This window comes from Elaeis guineensis, chromosome 7 (genome assembly GCF_000442705.2).
Source record: "Elaeis guineensis isolate ETL-2024a chromosome 7, EG11, whole genome shotgun sequence".
Taxonomy (NCBI): domain Eukaryota; kingdom Viridiplantae; phylum Streptophyta; class Magnoliopsida; order Arecales; family Arecaceae; genus Elaeis; species Elaeis guineensis.
Genome location: NC_025999.2, coordinates 77,771,549 through 77,791,969, shown reverse-complemented (window position 1 = coordinate 77,791,969; position 20,421 = coordinate 77,771,549). Strand labels below are relative to the sequence as shown.

Sequence of the window (20,421 nt, the reverse complement as noted above, 5' to 3'; positions counted from 1 at the left end):
ATAGTTGGGCTCATTATTATTTGAATAATATTTGTTACTTGTTGGTTTTTTTTTTATTTTATGAAGTTTAATTAGTTTATGATATTTTTTTCTGATGGAGAATGGAGATTATGATATTATTATAAACTTTATAGAGTTATTTTATATTTACTTTTAGTATTTTAAAATTTGATGTAGGAATTGATTTTATTTATTTATTTGATGAAGTATTATGTTTGAGAGTTTTTTATTTTTTTTAATTTTTATAATTTTTATAATTTTTATAATTATTTTAATTTTTTGGTGAGTTATAAGGACCGGCATATTTAGGCCCTTCACTTATAAGAGCTAAGATTGGACTGCCTATTTGATGATCCATTTATCAAAAGAGCTTTTTTGGCCCAGCCCTAATGGGCCCGACCTATTTTGATGGCTCTACTCCTCCCAAGGCCCTCCTAGCTAAAGTAGATAAGGAAAGATGGTTTATAAATACAATGATAGTTTATCCCTTTCCAACATGAGACTAAAAATTTTACAAAACACTACGGGTTTAAAGGAAAGGAAAAGTTTTGAATTTTCTCTTTAAAACTCTAATAATCCCTCTCAAAACTCATTTTTTTTAAAAAATCAATAATAATGATTATTTTGGAATCAAAATCATTGAAACTTTATTGCTAAGTATTTTATACTATGCAATGATGAAATGTCTTAATCTCACTTAGTGTAGATAGTTTCCATCTAAAGGAATCGGAGTGAAGTAGGTCTTCAACTATGTTTCTTGGACCCAAACTTTAACTATAATACATAGTATAGAAGGATTTGTTATGGGGTTATATGTTCTTGACCGTACACATGTATCTTGTTGTTTGTGAAAGCACCTAGGATTTGCCCATGTCCCCTAACTACGGTCATATATAAAAACTCTTATATAGGTAAGCTCTCTAAAGATGTGTGTGGAGTCATATCTTGAAGAAAATACTTCTTGAGTCTCATTCAAAGTTACATTCTTTCTTGACCTCTACATAGGCACACTCATCACCGTATGGATGGGGTGGCGTAAAAACTCCTATAGAAATACAAAAATATATACTCCTTCACCAACCAATTAGCTTATTATTACCACATTGAATTTTCTTCAAGGAATTGCCTATCACGGAGGTTGAGGTTCCACAATTGGAGGACCCATTATAAGCTAAGGCCCTGTTTGGGATTACTGTTAGCAGTAAAGCTTTTTGAACATTTAGAAGTTGAGTTTTTGAGCAGTAGAACTTTTATAAAAAGTTATTTATTATTTAATAACTATATTTCTAAAATATTATAAAACTTTAATATGTATTTAGTAACCAAACTATAAAAGTACTTTTGGTATGACAATATGACTATAAAGGACATTACATTATATTATATGGTAGAGTATAATAAAATATAATATACAATATTATATCAATATATTATATATTATAATATTATTATAATATAATATAATATTATTATTATTATATAATTAATATAATATTATATGCTATAGCGTAATAATCTAACATAATATTATATAATATAACAAAGTAATGTATATTATGTAGTATATTATTGTTATAGTGTAACATAATGTAATAGAATACTATAGTATGATGTGATATAACATTATATGGTATTATTACAAATTAAATATTATTATACATTATAATATTATTATACTATGATATAATATAGCATATTACTGTAATATAACATAAAATATTATCATATAATATTGTAATAGTATGATATATTGAAATATAATATTATATTTATAGTATAATATAGATGCATGCAATCATACTTGCAAAAAATGAGATTTTAAGATTTTTTTCTATCTAATACTTTTCTTATTATTGCTTTTCTTATACACAATGAAATCATATCGATGAACTTTTATAAATCAAATATATATTTGATGCCATCATATCTGTACAAATTCTAAAATATGCATTAACTATTAATGTCACCAAATTATTTTACATTCTTGATTCTAGTAGCAATAAAAATGCAAGATACTAGTTTTTTTAAATCCAAAATATGATATGAGATAAAATCCATGTTACATGTACAAGTTTATAAAAAAAAAAAATCAAGTCATAAGAAAAGTAGCAATATGAACATGTAGAACATCTATCTCATAATTACTCATTATTCGGCTTTGCTTCAGACTCAGTTCTTTTTGTAATTTATTAATCTCTAAATAATTTGAAGGGAGTAGATCCTCCTCATTATGATAAGGCTAAAACTCAAAGTCTTTAATTGCATGATTCCTAATAAAGTTATCAATGGCCATAGAAACCACTATAATTTAAACTTATTTATAATAAAAAAAGTTAGGCATTGTACTTAATATTCTCTATCTACTTTTTCAACATCTAAATATCCTCTCAATAGTATATCTCGATGAGAAATATGCATGATTAAAGATTTCATGCATACCTCTTGGTTGACTTCTACATTGAAAATCTGGTAGATTATATCTTTTTTCTTCGTAAGGCTCCGTATACCATGACACATAAGGATATCTTGCATCCACTAAGTAATACTTATCTATATAAATATATATAAATTAAAATTTAACACTTATGCATGAAAGGTAAAATATATACCGATCATTATAATATATTTAACTAAAATACATACCTCTAGGCAAGTGTAGAAAGTTGTGTTCTTCTCTGCATATAGCCTCTAAAAAAATACTGAGTATCATAAGAAGTAGTCTCTACATCCAACTCAAACAAAAGTAAGATGCATGTCAAAATCACAACAAATTATAATATTTTGCATAGAAATCTCTTTTAAGCAAACATATGATATTTGTTTAAATAGAGAAACTTTTACTACCATACAAGTACCATCAATTACTCCAATATAATCCTTAAAATAAGACCACCAGTGATTATTATCATAGATTTTACTTAGAATATTCTTAAACTATCTATCAATTGGGTTAATAATATCCTTAGTTATTTTTAAGACAGTATTTAAGATATGGATAAAATATCTACTAACTGTTTCTCTCGAATGTTGAACTTTTTCTTAAACCATCATATTTCTAAATTCATGTCCTACAATCATCAAAAATATGGCTATCAACATCTCAATAAAAATACTTTTAGAACCTTTCGAACTATATCTATCTTTTAATTCCTTACATAGATCAATAAATATATATTTCTCTATTTTAAATTATTGTTGATATCTATCTAGATTATTTTGTAGAATCTCTAATACAAATATGTTTTTAATTTGATAAGAGGTTCTATAAAATTTTTATTAATATATTTTGAGTAATTTTCATTAGCCATATCAATAGCTGTAGTCACAAATACATAAAATTCGACCTCATTAACTATCTCATCTTCACTATAACAATTCTTCTCAAAACTGTTGTCAATGCTACCCGTATCTGTATATAAAATATTATGCAAAACATAAAATATCCATAACAAAAAAATAATAACACGAAGGCTTAAAATATAAATAACATAAATAATATAAAGCACTAACACTTACCATCCATAATATCTGTAATAGTCATAATATTCACAACAGATTATCCAAGACATAACATGAATGCATATAATCCTCCATAATTCCAACATAAATATTCATAATTAAAACTATGAAAAATATATCATCATACTAATATATCAAGAACTAGTTTCATAGATTTTGTAATTAAAACTATAAAAAATATATCATCATACTAATATATCAAAAACTAGTTTCGTAGATTTTATAATTAAAACTATTAAAAACATATCATTATACTAATCTATCAAGAACTAGTTTCGTAGATTTGACATTTGCTTGAGCCATTCAATCTGAAGATGGATATCCTTAAAGGTACAAATATCTCTTTATGCTCTCTTTTAAGGAGCACCTCGGTAATAAACATAAGCAATTCGGATTGTGCTGCCATCTCAGGAATCCCACACATCATTTTCATCACCTCATCAATGCTACATCCAGATTTATCAGTTATCTTAGAAGGCATTGTACTCCTCTTCATTACATCAACAAGATAATTAAACTCCTAAGATAATTGCATGGCACTCTCTACCTTCTTGCATTTCCTATCTTGATCCCAAGGACTAACTCTTTTTTTTTTTATTGGATGGGATAAGATGTTGGAGTTTCTACAGATACTAGTGCATGTGGATTTCAAAAATTTTTTAAATCCAAAATATAATAAAAAAATTAGATTAAAATACTTTTAATCTAATCATGCATTCATCATATGAAAGTATTTATAGATCTAGTTCATATGTTGAAATTAACATAAACTGATTTTAGGATGAATGAAGAAAAATTTGTAATCAATTTGAATCACTTTTTCTATGCCTCAAACCTATAACTGGGGTTGAATCCAATTCTTTCCCAGGATCTGGAGTTGAGCAGGCTCTGAATCAGCAGTGTTGGGTATAAAATAACCCCAACCAAAGTTCGTAAGAGGCCGACCCTCCCAGGGCTCTTCCAGCTTCTGACCTTGTGCGGCGTCTTTCTAGACTCCCCCGACCATCCGAGCTTCCACAATACCATCCGAACTCCTCCAGCAGTCGACCTTCTATAGTGTCCTCTAGATTCCTCCAACGGACGAACTCCTATCATGCCATCCGGACTTCTCCAATAATGAGCTCCTTCATTCATCTATCGGACTGCTCCAAATGCTCTCTGGGCTTCACTGTCAGTCAATTTTCTACAGTGATCGACTACTCTCCGAATCTCTTCCAGACTTCTTCCTGCCGCGATCGACTTTACTCCGAACTTCTTTCGGACTACATCAACGATTGTGCTTCTCCAGCAGTAGGACTTCTACAGTAATCAGACTCCATCCAAGTTTTTACGATGGTCGATCGCCTTTCGAATTTCATCCGAGCTCCTACAAGAGTCGGACTCCGTCCGAACTTCTACAACGAATGGATCCCAGACAAACTTCTACAGCGGACGAACTCCCACAACGCCGTCTGAACTCCACTATCGATCGACCTTCTATCGGATTTCTCATGAAATCGGACCTCTCCAGCGGACAGTCTTCAGATGAGCTTCTACATCAGGCAAATTTCGGATGAACTTCTCTAGCAATCGGACTCCTGCCGGACTTTTCCAACAGAAAGTTTCCATCCGAGCTTCTACAGTAGATGACTTCCGCCTACAGCATCAGTGCCTAAGGCACCCAACAACAGTGAACTCGTCAGCAACCTCAGAAACATCCGAGCTTCTCTTAAATTGCTGAGACAGAGAGCTATTCCGTTCCATCAGACGTCCAAACCGAACTTCAGCCGTCCGACCCGAACTCTCTAGCAAGTCGCGACAACGGACACCACTCCACTCTCAGTAACAGATTCCACGTGGCCCCACCACTCTCTAGCAAGTCACGACAACGGACACCACTCCACTCTCTGTATCAGATTTCACGTGGCAACACCACTCTCTGACAAGTTACGACAACGGACACCACTCCACTCTCCGTAACAAACTCCATGTGGCCCTGAACGGCCCACTACCAGGCAGTTACGGATATCACTGTCAAGTGGTTACGCTCCTCCGTTTATAAAAGAGACTCCCCAGATATGTTCTCCTCTAAGCTCTAAACTCTATCTCAAAATTTTGCTAAAATTCCATTCAAGTGCTCCATTTTTTGTTGAAGCAGAGTACTGACTTGAGCATCGAAGGATCTTGTCGGAGCACCCCCAACTCTAATTTAGAATTCTCTTGCAGGTCCCGACGGCGATCGCGATCTCCTCAACTCCAGGTTCTCCGACGTCGGCAAAATTCTGCACCAACAGAATTGGCGCTAGAGGAAGGGGACTGTGTCTTCGCAGGACCCTTGTTCTTAAAGGAGTACTTAATGGGACTGTCTCCGATCATCTTCTTTGACATCTTCTTCCTCTTCTCCTGCCAGATCCCCACCTGATGCCTCTCCGAAAGGCATCCACCAGGCGATCTACGGCCTCCATGGCCAGATCTCAGTGAGATCCGCAAGCTCCGACCTCATCTCCAGTTTCCTAGGCTCCTCCTCCTCCGGCAACGACAGTCGGTAAGGAGCAGATCGACCTGCTGGTTCAGCAGGTCAGGAGCCTCACCGAAGCAGTGCAGGCCATACAGCAGTAGCAGCAACACCCGCAGGCATATGTGTGGCTGGAAAAAGCATCGTCAGAGTTTCAAAATCTGGCGATCAGATGGCCCACTTGGGCCAGTCGTCTTGTCTTCTCTGAAAAGGGGAAGCAGAGGGTGGAGAGCCCTCTATCTGATCACGATTCCACCCCCAGAGGGTCCCTACCTCCGTTCTGTCAGAAGATCCTCGAGACTCGCAGTCGAGAGGATCTCCTGGATCAAAGGTTCCAGGAGATGAACCGACGGATCGAAGTGCTCCGCCATGCTCCTTCTGCTTATGGTGAGGATATCTGTACTGACCCCCCTTTCTCTCAAATGATTATGCAGGAACCGATCCCGTCGAATTTCAAGCTCCTCCAATTTGAGAGCTACGACGGGACCTCGAATCTGGTTGACCACCTGGAGGCCTTCCAGATAATGATGCTGCTCCATGGCGTGCCAGACGCCATCCTGTACCGAACTTTTCCATCTACCTTGAAGGAAGCAGTAAGAAATTGATACTCGACATTGAAGTCGGGCACTATCTTCTCCTTTGATCAAATGAGCCATCATTGTGACTCATTTCGTCAGCAGCCGGTGTCTCCAGAGAGGTTCGGAGTCCCTCATCAACATCAAGCAAAAGGAGGGAGAATCCATCCAAACTTATGTCAACCATTTTAACGCCGCCGCATTGGAGGTTCGAAACTTGGATCAATCAGTTGCAATGGTCGCCCTGAAGAGCGGTCTTCAAAAGAACGATCTTCTATTTTTCCTGAAAAAGAAGTATCCCTAGGACTTCGCTGATTTGTCGGCTCGGGCCGAAGGATATGCCCAAGCAGAGGAAGCCTTCAAGCTGAAGGATGAGGAGGCTGTGAAGGAGCGGCAGACAGGTGACTCCAGCAAGCCCGCAGCTGAAAAAGGGAGGAGTGAAGCTCGACCACGTTCTCGAACCCCTCCCGGACCCAAGCTTGTCTCGACTCCTCCCCGAGCTCATAGATAGAGGAGCCCAGACCGCAGAGTTCGACGGAGCTCTCTCCCAGAAAGATTCCATAGCTATGCCCCTCTTAATGCTCCAAAAGCCCAAGTGCTGATGGAGGTCAGGGAGCAGCTGCCAAGGTCGGAAAGGATACGCACACACCCCGAGAAGTGCAATCCTAACAAGTTCTGCCTCTATCATCGTGATCACAGCCACGATACGGAGGAGTGCATTCAGCTCCGAGATGAGATCGAGGAGCTCATCAGGCGAGATCAGCTCGATAGATTCATCCGACGCCGGCATGAAGGTAAGGAAGATCGATTGAGGGCCCTACCACAACCAGAGCTACCAAGGAGGGAAGAACAGTCTGGAGATCGATATCCAATCGGGATCATCAACACCATCTCTAGAGGACCCCGGTGGGGAGCAGCCAGTGGATCGGTCGGACCTTCCAAGCGGCAGAGGATTGAAGAATCTATAACCTTTACTGAAGAAGATGCCCGAAAGATCCAATTCCTCCATAATGATGCGGTTGTAGTTTCTTTAAATATTGCTGACTATGATGTACGCTGTATTCTTGTTGATAGTGGAAGCTCTGTCGATATTTTATTTTATGATGCATTCTCAAAAATATCCATTTTGGATGGTCGATTAGGGCCGATAAGCTCTCCGTTGGTAGGGTTCACTGGCGATGCTGTGCCAGCGGAAGGAATAATAACTTTGACCGTAGTTGCAGGTCGGTACCCAAAACAATCTAGAGCGCAAGTAGATTTTCTGGTAGTAAGGACGTCGTCTGCCTACAACGCAATACTCGACCGACCTGGCCTCAATGCCCTCCAAGCTGTGGTATCGATCTACCATTTGAAATTAAAATTTTTTACTAGCCAAGGGGTCGGAGAGGTCAGAGGAGATCAAGTCCTGGCAAGATACTGCTATAACATAGCCCTACAAAGAAATGGTCAGTCTGACCTCTATCCGATTGATGGATTAGACACCCGCGACGATCTTGCTGAAGAACGGGGTGAGCCGATTGAAGATCTTGTCTCAATTCCTTTGAACGATGGGAATGAGGAGCATGTGGTGAAGATCAGCTCCAACCTGAGAGAAGAGGTACGGACATGGCTCATCAATTTTCTATAAAAGAATGCGGTATTTTTGCTTGGGTTCCGACGGACATGTCGGAGATTGATGCGGAAGTCATGGAACACCGTCTAGCTGTTGATCCCAAACATTGGCTGATGAAGGAAAAAATTCGAGGTCATGCATCGGAAAAACAGAAAGCAATAGTTGAGGAAGTTGATAAACTCCTGAAGGCCGGATTCATCAAAGAAGTCAACTACCCGAACTGGGTCTCCAATGTGGTTCTCATCAAGAAGACGAACGGCAAGTGGAGGATATGTATAGACTTCAAAAAGCTGAACAAAACCTGCCCAAAGGACAGTTACCCTCTGTCCAGAATTGACCAATTAGTGGATGCAACCTCGGGCCACGAGCTTCTCATTTTTATGGATATATTTTTCGGCTACAATCAAATCAGGATAGCACCAGAGGATGAAGAAAAAACTATTTTTATTACTAATCATGGTCTTTATTGTAACAGGATCATGCCTTTTGGCCTCAAAAATGCAGGGGCGACCTATCAACTGCTGGTGAACAAGATCTTCAAAGAGCAGATCGGCCGCAACATGGAGGTCTACGTGGATGACATGCTAATAAAAAGTAAATCCTCAATGAACCACGTCACCGACCTTGAGAAGACCTTTAGCGCCCTTCGAAAATATAAGATGAAGCTGAACCCAGCCAAGTACACTTTTGGAGTTACCTCAAAAAAATTTTTGAACTTTATGGTATCAGGATGAGGGATCGAAGCAAATCCGAAAAAGATTCGTGCCATCTAGAAAATGACCACCCCGAAGTCAATAAAAGAAGTCCAGTGCCTCACTGGGAGAGTAACAGCTCTGAATCGCTTCGTCTCAAGGTCGGCCGAATGGTGCCTACCTTTCTTTCAGATTCTCAAACAGCCGAAGAACTTCTGTTGGACCACTGAATGTCAGCAAGCGTTCGAAGAATTGAAGAACTACCTCGGCTCACCTCTGCTATTGGCAAAGCCCGAACCCATAGAGGAGTTGTTCTTGTACCTGACGGTCTCCCCTGTGGCTCTCGCAGCAGTTTTGGTTAAGGAAGAAGCAAAAATTCAACAGCCGATCTACTACATAAGTTGAGTGTTGAGAGACACCGAAATCAGATATACTAAGTTAGAGAAACTAACTTACGCCTTGTTGATTACAGCTCGAAGGCTCCGACCTTACTTTCAAGCCTTCAGTTCAAGCAAATAAGAGTCAAGAGGATCTATTCAAGATGGACCCTATGGATATCCGTAGAGGCAAAATGCTTATGCTCCTTGTTAGTGCAGAATTCCGCCGACGCTGGAGAAGTTGGAGTTGAGGGGATTGCGGCCACCGCTAGGACCTACAAGAAAAGTCTAAACCGGAGTTGGGGGTGCTCCGGCAAGACCCTTCGATGCTCAAATCAGTACTCTGCTTCAACAGAAAATGGAGCACTCGAATGAAATTTTAGCAGAGTTTTGAGATAGAGTTTAGAGCTTAGAGGAGAATGTATCTGGGGGTCTCTTTTATAGATGGGGGAGCGTAACCGCTTGACAGTGACGTCCGTAACTGCCTGGTAGTGGACCGTTCAGGGCCACGTGGAGTTTGTTACGGAGAGTGGAGTGGTGTCCATTGTCGCGACTTGTCAGAGAGTGGTGGGGCCAAGTGGAATCTGTTACAGAGAGTGGAGTGGTGTCCGTTGTCGCGACTTGTCAGAGAGTGATGGGGCCACGTGGAATCTGTTACAGAGAGTGGAGTGGTGTCCGTTGTCCCGACTTGCCAGAGAGTTCAGGCCGGATGGCTAAAGTTCAGTTGGGACGTCTGATGGAATGGAATAGCTCTCTATCTCAGCAATTTAAGAGAAGCTCGGATGTTTCCGAGGTTGCTGACGAGTCCACTATTGTTGGGTGCCTTAGGCACTGATGCTGCAGGCGGAAGTCATCTGCTGTAGAAGCTCGGATGGAAACTTTTTGTTGGAGAAATCCGACAGGAGTCCGATTGCTAGAGAAGTCCATCCAAAATTTGCCTGATGTAGAAGCTCGTCTGAAGACTGTCTGCTGGAGAGGTCCAGTTTCATGAGGAATCCGACAGAAGGTCGATCGATAGTGAAGTTCGGACGGCATTGTGAGAGTTCGTCCGCTGTAGAAGTTCGTTTGGGATCCATTCACTGTAGAAGTTTGGACGGAGTCCGGCTCTTGTAGAAGCTCAGATGAAATTCGGAAGGCGATCGACCATCATAGAAACTTGGATGGAGTCTGGTTACTGTAGAAGTCCTGCTGCTGGAGAAGCTCGGTCGTTGACGAAGTTCGAAAGAATTTTGGAGTAAAGTCGATCGCAGCAGGAAGAAGTCTGGAAGAGATTCGGAGAGTAGTCAATCATTGTAGAAAATCGACTGACTGTGAAGCCCAGAGAACATTTGGAGCAGTCCGATAGATGAATGAAGGAGCTCATTATTGGAGAAGTCCGGATGGCATGATAGGAGTTCGTCTGTTGGAGGAATGTAGAGGACACTATAGAAGGTCGACTGCTGGAGGAGTTCGGATGGTATTGTGGAAGCTCAGATGGTCGGGGGAGTCTAGAAAGACGTCGCACAAGGTCGGAAGCCGGAAGAGCCCTGGGAGGGTCGACCTCTTACGAACTTCGGTTTGGATTATTTTATACCCAACATCAGTCTCCCTACTTTCGAGTTCAGGTTCCGAATGAAGAAAGTACAGAAGAATTTTTTTAGTCGAAGTTGCCTCCCTTAATTTTCGCACTCGGTTGTTTCCATATATTTTGGCGTTTGGCGCGCTGGTGCCGGAGTCTTTTCAAATCGAGGCGACCTGAAAAGATTTTTTTGAAATTTTTGCTGGAGCATTGCTTTAGGCACGGTGCAATAATGATTCTGTCAGTCGTCAGCCGCCTGCCATGATGAGTGGGACACGCGGTGGATGTAGATCGGCCAGAGGAGATCTGCAATCATTATTGCGCTGGACTCCGTTGCCTATTTAAATCCGCCCCCTCCTTCAGGGGTTTCACTTTGCCTGAGAATTCTGTTGGTGCCCTTCTTTTTCCCCGAGAACTTTGTCATCCTCCAGCGTGTCCCTCTCAGTTTTAGGCGCTCTTCGGGCCGACCCCCATCACCCTTGCTGCCTTCCTACATCTTTCGGACTAGCTTAGGTTAGTTCTGGAACCCCTCTCTTTCTTGTTCTTCTTTCATTTTTTATCCTTCGCGTTACGCCCGTTCGGTTTCTCCGCGAGTGCCTTGTTTCTTATTTTTTCTAATTTTTTCAGGATTTTTTAGGATTTTCGCTTGATTTATAATGTCCTCCAACACTTCCTCCTCTAGTAGTTTTAGGAGTTCGTCCGTCCCAGTCCCACAAAATTCTAGTTCTGTAGATGAACCTCATCCGATCTTTGTACCAGACACCATTCCTAGCACTCTGACTTCGGACGAACTCTCGCTGATCAGAATTCAGTATGGAATTCCTCCGGAGTACGAGTTTGAGCTTCTCGAACCAACTGACCGAACTAGTGCCCCTCCTCCTGGCCACTTCTGCTTGTACCAGAAAGCTTTCCGCATCGAGCTTTGACTTCCACTTCCACCTTTCGTCGTTGCTCTTTTTCATTTTTTAAATATTTCTCTAGTTTCTGTAGCACTGAACTGCTTTAGATTTCTAATAGGATTTCTTTTCCTCTGCCGTTTAACTGAAGTTCGGCCGATCCTTTCTTTGTTTAAAAATTTCTATACCTTCAAGCATCATCCTTCGGCCAAGGACTGGTGATACTTCTCCCCCCAGTACGGTAAAAAGGGGTTGCTGAAAGGTGCCCCTTCTTCTATCCACAACTGGAAGGAGAGGTACTTCTATGTCCAATGTTCGACCTTGGAGCTGGGGTTGCCCCCCTGGGGCTCCCTGAGGGACTCCATCCGTCGGGCTTCTAGCCTGGGAAGGGATGACCTTGAAGCCTCCAATCAACTCGAGGCTTATCCAGCTCCTCTCCTCTCCGACCTTCTGAAGGAGCAATTTTTATTTAACGTCGGCCTAAGCCCTCTCAACCCTACCGGTATTATTATTATTTTTTTTTTTAGTCATTCATTGCTCTCTCTTTCTTCTTGTTCTTTTCTAAGCTGTGCCGATCTTCTTTCATTGCAGATATGGATGTAGACGCAGCTCGAATGCTAGCCAAGGGTCTCAAGACCCACAAAAGAAAAGGCACCGTATCCTCGGGGGCGGCGAAGAGAGCAAGGATAGAAGAGACGTGCTCGATCGTGCCTGCCCAGGCGGCCATTGCCGTCGACGCCCCCTCCGACGTCGAGCCCGCAGTCCCCCGAGCTTCTCCAAGAAGCCCCCCGATCGAGCTTCCTGCTCCAGAGTCTCGCCCCAAGGAGGCACCGAGGGCCGAAAGGAGGAGGAAGAAGACGTTGGCCCGTAAGAGCCGCAGCAGCAGGGCTGCCATCGAGGGGGCCGACAGCTCTGAAGAGGATCCGAAGGAGAATCCCTTCAACAATAGGGATTTAATAAAGAGGTTGGTCGATGGGTGCGTCCTGCCCGAGGTCGTCCACATGATCATCCACGTCGATCCTGAGCAGCAGGTCTGAAACTCTTTGGGATCCTTTCTCGAGGTAGGTCAATTTACCTTTTCCTTCTTCTCGCTTTTTCACTTAGCTTATTCCTTAGTTTTTATATTGACTCCCTGACCGCTCTTGCAGATTGGACACCAGCTCATCGCCAACATCGAGGCGATGAATAACGCCAAGAGGGAAGTAGCCCAGGCAGAGGAAGGTCGCCTGGCCGAGGCCGCCCACCTCAAAGAGAAGATCGTCGAGGTCGTGAGTCTCCAAAAGGCACTGCAAAAGGAGCGACAAACCTCGACAGATCTGGGGGCTGCCTTGGAGGAGGAAAGAAAGAAGGCAGAGGCCGAGGTCTCCGAGCTGAAGGTGCAGATCCCGACCCTGGTCTCGGAGGCAATGGTCCGAGCAGTAGAGGAGTTCAAGACCTCCTCCGAAATGAGGGATCTGAAGGTCCAGTTCGGTCAGGCCACCTTCATCAAGGGCTTCGAGCTCTGCCAGGAGAAGGTGGTCGGAAAATTTTCTGAACTGGACCTCGGCTTCCTGGATGAGGTGTCTGACGATGAAGTCGGACCTTCTGAAGCTGCTGCCGGTCTTCCTCTAGCTGAGACTTTTTCGACTACTGCGGCTACCGTGACCGACCTTCCGGGGGCACCGAGCTCCTCCACTTCTGCCCCAGAGGTCCGAAACCTCTAATTTTGTATTTTTTTTCTTTGTTGTGATTTTTTCTTGTTCTCTTATACTTAAGAACTATTTAATCAATGAAATCGGATTCTTCTTTACAGAGAGCTCCTTCTTCTTACTCTGCATCCTTTTTCTTCTCTTTTATTTTCTTGCACTGATTTGTATTGTGACGCTCTTATCTCCTAACAACAGTGCCCTGCCGAAGCTCTTCCCCTGCCCCAGGAAATCCCTTTGAAGTCGATGATCCGAGATCTCAGAAGAGAAGTTCGTCACCTAACGAAGAAATCAAAGAAGATGGGCGACGAACTTCACGGGCTGAGGAAGAGCCATTCGAAAGTCACTGCGGTGGCTACTCGCCTTCGGGACCTCCACAAAAAGGACTTCATGGATTACACCCGGAAGAAGGCTGACTTCGTGAAGGAGCTTGAGGAACTCCGAAAATGCACCAGCGACCGATCTTGGACTCAGGCTTCCAAGATCAGCTCCCTCGAGGTCGAGCTGACGGCTGCATGGGAGAAAATCAGCCAGTTAGAAGGGAGCTCATCCTGGCTTACAACCCAGGCCGACCACGATCGAGACTGGTCAAAAAAATTCTCCGACCTCCAGAAGTAGTTGCAGGACACCGAGACGAACTACAATGCCTACCGAGTCGGCTGGTGCGGGCAAGTAGACGACTACCGAAGGAGGCTCAAGATGACGATCGATGAAATTGCCCACCTTCAGAGGTAGTTGTCCGAGAGAGCCCAGGCCGTTACGGTACAAGGCTCCGATGAGCTCCGCTCCTTGAGGGGGACCATGGAAGAACTGTCCATGGCCCTTAAGCAGGAGAAGGCCGAACTATAGCAGCTGAAGATTCAGCTAGCCTACGAGCAGCAGGCGGTCAAGGATGCCGAGGCGGAGTTCGAGGTTCTAAGAAAGAGGCTTCGGGAGTCGGAGGGCGAAAGTCGGTGGTTCCACCAAATATATCGGGAGATGCTTTTAAGAAAGAAGGAACTGAAAGAAGAAGTTGAGAACTTAAAGCAATCCTTGACAACGGCTGAAATCGAGAGTCCGAAGTCTGAAGAAGCCGAGCTTCCTTAGAGCTTTCTTATCCTTTGTTTCATGTATTCTTTTCTTTTCTGATCATTTTTTTTTCTTTTCTTTTTTGGCCTTCAAAGGCTTTTGTAATGCATTCTTTACTTATGAAATAAAATAAAATTTTCTCATCACCTTGTATAATATTGCTCTAAATTGTCGTTTACCGAACCTCTCCTATCTTTTGTCTTGTTCGATGTCGATGTTGTTTGAAGATTCTTGATCATCGCTGTGTTGACTTATCCTTTTTGTTCATGACCAAAAGTCTTTTCGAAGCCATTGGAGTTTAACACTTTCTTTCGGTGTTCGAGCTTGGGGCCTGAACTTCTCGTTACTTTGAGGAGATCTATTTTCTCCTACTAGTGTTGGGTTCCCCCTTAGGGACTGAGGGTTTTTGACAAGAATTTTTTTTCTCGTTGAGACGAGGTCCCTTGAGTTTTAGATGTAGTTCATTTCTTCCTTATCTCTGGTGTAGCTCGTCGCTTTCCCTTTTTCTCTCCTCCTTTTTTTATGTTTGGGGTGAGGGTTTTCTCTCTGCTCCTAACGGGATTGTAGGGGTGTAGAGGAGCCGCTGAGGGACTCTTCTCCTCATCTGGTCTTAAACGATCAGATCTTCATTTGTGTCAGGATCGGATTCTCCTCCTGTTCCTAACACAATCAATTTCAGCTCGTGTTAGGATGAGGTTTTCTTTCTGTTCCTAACAGGGCTGTGGGGGCATGTAAGGGCCGTTGCAAGGACCTCTCCCTCCATCCGATCTCTAAATAATCAGACCTTCGATCTTGCTTATGTTAGGATGAGGTTCTCCTCCTGTTTATAACATGGCTGTGGGGGCGCATATGGGCCGTTGCAAGGACCTCTCCCTCCATCCGATCTCTAAATAATTGGGTCTTCGACCTTGCTCATATTAGGACGATGTTCTCCTCTTGTTCCTAACATGGCTGTGGGGGCGCATAAGGGCCGTTGCAAGGGCCTCTCCCTCCATCCGATCTCTAAATAATCGGGTCTTCGATCTTGCTCATGTTAGGACGAGATTCTCCTCCTGTTCCTAACATGGCTGTGGGGGTGCATAAGGGCCGTTGCAAGGGCCTCTCTCCCTATCCGATCTCTAAATAATCGGACCTTCGATCTTGCTCATGTTAGGATAAGGTTCTCCTCCTGTTTCTAACATGGCTGTGGGGGCACATAAGGGCCGTTGCAAGGGCCTCTCCCTCCATCCGGTCTCTAAATAATCGGGCCTTCGACCTTGCTCATGTTAGGATGAGGTTCTCCTCCTGTTCCTAACATGGCTGTGGGAGCGCATAAGGGCCGTTGCAAGGGCCTCTCCCCCCATCTGGTCTCTAAATAATCGGGCCTTCATTTTTGTCGGGATGAGGTTCTCCTCTTGTTTCTGACACACTTTATTTCGATGGTCTGAAGGAGCTACTCCCTGTCGTTATAAGCTCATGCCAAAAGAAAAGATATGCAAATATGAAATTTTTATTTAAGGCAAAGTTATCGGTAATACATTCGTAAATTCTTCAAATTCCATGGTCGCGGGAGGTCTGCTTCTTCGAGCTCTTTTAGATAGTATGTTCCGGGATGGATTACCTTCCTGACTTCATACGGGCCTTCCTAGTTAGGGGCAAGTTTCCCTTGGTTCTGAGGTTGCGAAACAGCGGCTCGCCGAAGTACTAAGTCTCTCGCTCTGAAGGCTTTGCTCTTGATCCGGGAGTTGTAGTAGCGGGCTGCTTTCTGCTTGTAGGCTGTCATCCGAACTTGAGCTGTCTCCTGCTTTTTCTCTAACAAGTCGAGGTTGGCCTTGAGATCCTGTGAGTTACGCTACTCGTCAAATGCCACGACTCGTGCCGACGGAAGCTTGAGTTCGATCGGGATCACGACTTCTGTTCCAAAGGCTAAGGCAAAGGAGGTCTCCCCTGTGGGCAGTCTTTGGGTAGTTCGGTATGCCCATAACACATGATAAAGCTCGTCTACCCAAGTTTCCTTTGCTTTTTCAAGTCTCGCCTTGATGCCTTGCAACAAAGTCCTGTTAGTCACCTCGACTTTGTCGTTTGCCTGCGGATAGACTACTGACGTGAAGTTATGGAAGATGTTTAAGTCCTCACAAAATTTAGCGACCTTGCTCTAGCAAATTATCGCCTATTATCAGTAATGAGAGTTCTGGATAAGCTGAACCTACAGACGATTGACTTCCAAACGAAGTCCTGCACTTTAGCTTCTATGATTTTTGCTAAAGGTTCGGCTTCGACCCACTTGGTGAAGTAGTCAATTACCACCAGGAGGAACTTTCGCTGCCCGGATGTCATGAAAAAAGATCCGAGGATATCCATCCCCCATTGTGCAAACGGTCATGGGGCACTCAAGGGTGTAAGTTTGGAGGCGGGCTGTCTTTGGATATTCACATATCTCTGACACCGATCACACTTTCTGACATATTCAATGGAGTCATGGTACATTGTAGGCCAGTAATAACCTTGTCGGAGCAGTTTGTGGGATAAAGATCTGGCTCCCAGATGACTTCTGCAAACTCCCTCATGTACCTCCCACAAGGCAAAGTCGGCTTCAGAAAGCCGGAGATATTTCAGGAGGGGCAAAGAGTACGACCTCTTGTACAGCTTGCCTTCATAAAGGATATATCGGGAGGCCTGGTTCCTAAGCTTTCGAGCTTCTTTTGCATCATGAGGAAGAATCCCGTCTTTGAGGTATGCAACCAGCGGGTCAATCCAGCTGGGTTCATGGCTGATCTTCATTACAAGCTGCGGTTCTTCCGTATTTGGGTACTCCAGAACTTCGAAGAAGACTTCCTTGGGCAGTTCAGCCGGAGCCAGTGTAGCCAACTTGGAGAGAAGGTCGGTCCTGATATTTTCTGCTCTTAGAATCTGCTTGATGTCAAAGCTGCCGAAGGCATGGGTGATCTCTTTTACCTTTTCGAGATACTTGGTCATACTGTCCTCTCGAGCTTCATAGTTTTCGCTGAGTTATCCCACCACCAATTGGGAGTCACTGTAGATTTGGAGCCGATCTACTTCTAATTCTTTGGCGATCCTCAGTCCTGCAACCAGAGCTTCATATTCCGCCCTGTTATTTGTCGCAGAGAATTTGAAGCACAGTGCGTACTCCACGATAATTCCTTCCGAATTGATGAAGATCAGGCCCGTGCCTGTGCCTGACATGTTGGAGGAACCGTCCACATAGAGGGTCCAAAAACCATCAGGGAGATCTGTTCTTTCCTCAGGAGAGTTCGGCTGGAGCCCTAGGTTGTCAGCTTCACCTCGTTCAAGTTAGGCTTCTTCTGAGATAGTACATTCCACTATGAAGTCTGCTAATATCTGGACTTTTATCACAGGCCGAGGTCGATAGTTGATGTCGAATTTAATGAGCTCGACTGTCCATTTCGCTATCCTTCCAGAAGTGTTTGCTCGATGCAGAACTGCCTTAATTGGCTGGTCGGTGAGCAGTCTTATGGTGTGCCCTTGAAAGTAAGGTCGGAGCCTTCGGGCTGCAATCAATAGGGCGTAGGTTAGTTTCTCTAATTTAGTGTACTTGGTTTCGGTATCTTGCAATACGCGGCTTATGTAGTAGATCGGCCGTTGAATTTTTGCTTCTTCCTTAACCAGAACTACTGCGAGAGCCACAGGGGAGACCGCCAGGTACAGGAACAACTCCTTTTCAGGTTTGGGCTTTGCCAATAGCGGAGGTGAGCTGAGGTAGTTCTTCAATTCCTCGAACGCTAGCTGACATTCAGTGGTCCAACAGAAGTTCTTCGGCTATTTGAGAGTCTGAAAGAAAGGTAGGCACCGTTCGGCCGATCTTGAGATGAAGCGATTCAAAGCTGCGACTCTCCCAGTAAGGCGCTGAACTTCCTTTATTGACTTTGGAGTGGTCATTTTCTGGATGGCACGAATTTTTTTCGAATTTGCTTCGATCGCGCACCCCGATACCATAAAGCCCAGGAATTTCTCTGAGGTTACTCCAAAAGCGCACTTGGCTGGGTTCAGCTTCATCTTATATTTTCGGAGGGCGCTGAAAGTCTTCTCAAGGTCGGCAACGTGGTTCATTGAGGATTTGCTTTTTACAAGCATGTCATTCACGTAGACCTCCATATTGTGGCCGATCTGTTCTTTGAAGATCTTGTTCACTAGTCGTTAATAGGTCGTCCCTGTATTTTTTAGGCCAAAAGGCATGACCCTGTAACAGAAAAGATCACAGTCAGTGATAAAAGTAGTTTTTTCTTCATCCTCCGGTGCCATCCTGATTTGATTGTAGCCGAAAAATGCATCCATGAAAGTGAGAAGCTCGTGGCCCGAGGTTGCATCCACTAATTGATCAATTCTGGACAGAGGATAACTGTCCTTCGGGTAGGCTTTGTTCAACTTTTTGAAGTCTATCCACACCTCCACTTATCGTTCGCCTTCTTGACGAGAACCACATTGGAGACCCAGTTCGAGTAGTTGACTTCTCTGATGAACCCAGCTTTCAGGAGTTTATCAACTTTCTCAACTATTGTTTTCTGCCTTTTTGATGCATGACCTCGGATTTTTTCCTTCATCGGCCGATGTTTGGGATCAACAGCTAGACGGTGTTCTATGACTTCCACATCAATTTCCGGCATGTCCGTCGGAACCCAAGCAAAAACATCCGTATTCTTTTGTAGAAAATTGATGAGCCGTATCCGTACCTCTTCTTCCAGGTTGGAGCCGATCTTCACCACATGCTCCTCCTTCCCATCGTTCAAAGGAATTGAGACAAGATCTTCAATTGGCTCACCCCGTTCTTTAGCAAGGTCGTCGTGGGTGTCTAATCCATCAACCGGATAGGGGTCAGACTGATCATTTCTTTGTAAGGCTATGTTATAGCAGTGTCTTGCCAGGATTTGATCTCCTCTGACTTCTTCGACCCCTTGGCTAGTAGAAAATTTCAATTTCAAATGGTAGGCCGATACCACAGCTCGGAGGACGTTGAGGCCAGTTCGGTCGAGTATTGCGTTGTAGGCAGACGGTGCCCTTACTATCAGAAAATCCACTTACGCTCTAGATTGTTTCGGATACCAACCAGCAACTACGATCAAAGTTATTACTCCTTCCACTGGCACAGCATCGCCAGTGAACCCTACCAACGGAGAGCTTATCGACTCTAATCGATCATTCAGAATGGATATTTTTTAGAATGTATCGTAAAACAAAATATCGACCGAGCTTTCACTATCAACAAAAATGTGGCATACATCATAGTCAGTAATATTTAAAGAAACTACAACCGCATCATTATGAAGGAATTGAATCTCCTGGGCATCTTCTTTAGTAAAGGTTATAGATTCTTCAGTCCTCTGCCACTTGGACGATCCGATCGATCCACTGGTTGCTCCCCACCGAAGTCCTCTAAAGATGGAGTTGATGATCCTGATTGGAGGTCGATCTTCAGACTGTTCTTCCCCCTTGACGGCTCTGGTTGTAGTAGGGCCCTCGACCGATCTTCCCTATCTTCAGACCGATGTCGGATGAATCTGTCGAGCTGACCTCATCTGACGAGCTCCTTGATCTCATCTCGGAGGTGAATACACTCCTCCATGTCGTGGCCGTGGTCACGATGATAGAAATAGAATTTGCTAGGGTTGCGCTTCCCGGGGTGTGTGCGCATCCTTTTCGGTCTTGGCAGCTACTCCCTGATCTCCATCAGCACTTGGGTTTTTGGAGCATTGAGAGGGGCGTAACTGTGGAATCTTCCTAGGGGAGAGCTTCGTCGAACTCTGTGGTCCGGACTTCTCTACCTACGAGCTCGGGGAGGAGTTCGGACACGCTTGTGTCCGGAGGGAGTTCGAGAACGTGGCTGAGCTTCACTCGGCCCTTTTTCAGCTATGGGCTTGCTGGAATCACCTGCCTGCCGCTCCTTCGTGGCCACCTCATCCTTCAGCTTGAAGGCTTCCTCTGCTCGGGCA

The 20,421-nt window shown here is 43.6% G+C and overlaps 2 pseudogenes; both read right to left on the bottom strand.

Annotated features, from left to right (window-relative positions):
* Window positions 1-2,089: 2,089 nt before the first annotated feature.
* On the bottom strand, window positions 2,090-3,523 carry LOC140859329 (uncharacterized; annotated as a pseudogene).
* Window positions 3,524-3,788: 265 nt separating this feature from the next.
* Window positions 3,789-20,421, bottom strand: part of LOC140859328 (L10-interacting MYB domain-containing protein-like) — a 45,439-nt pseudogene continuing 28,806 nt past the window's right edge.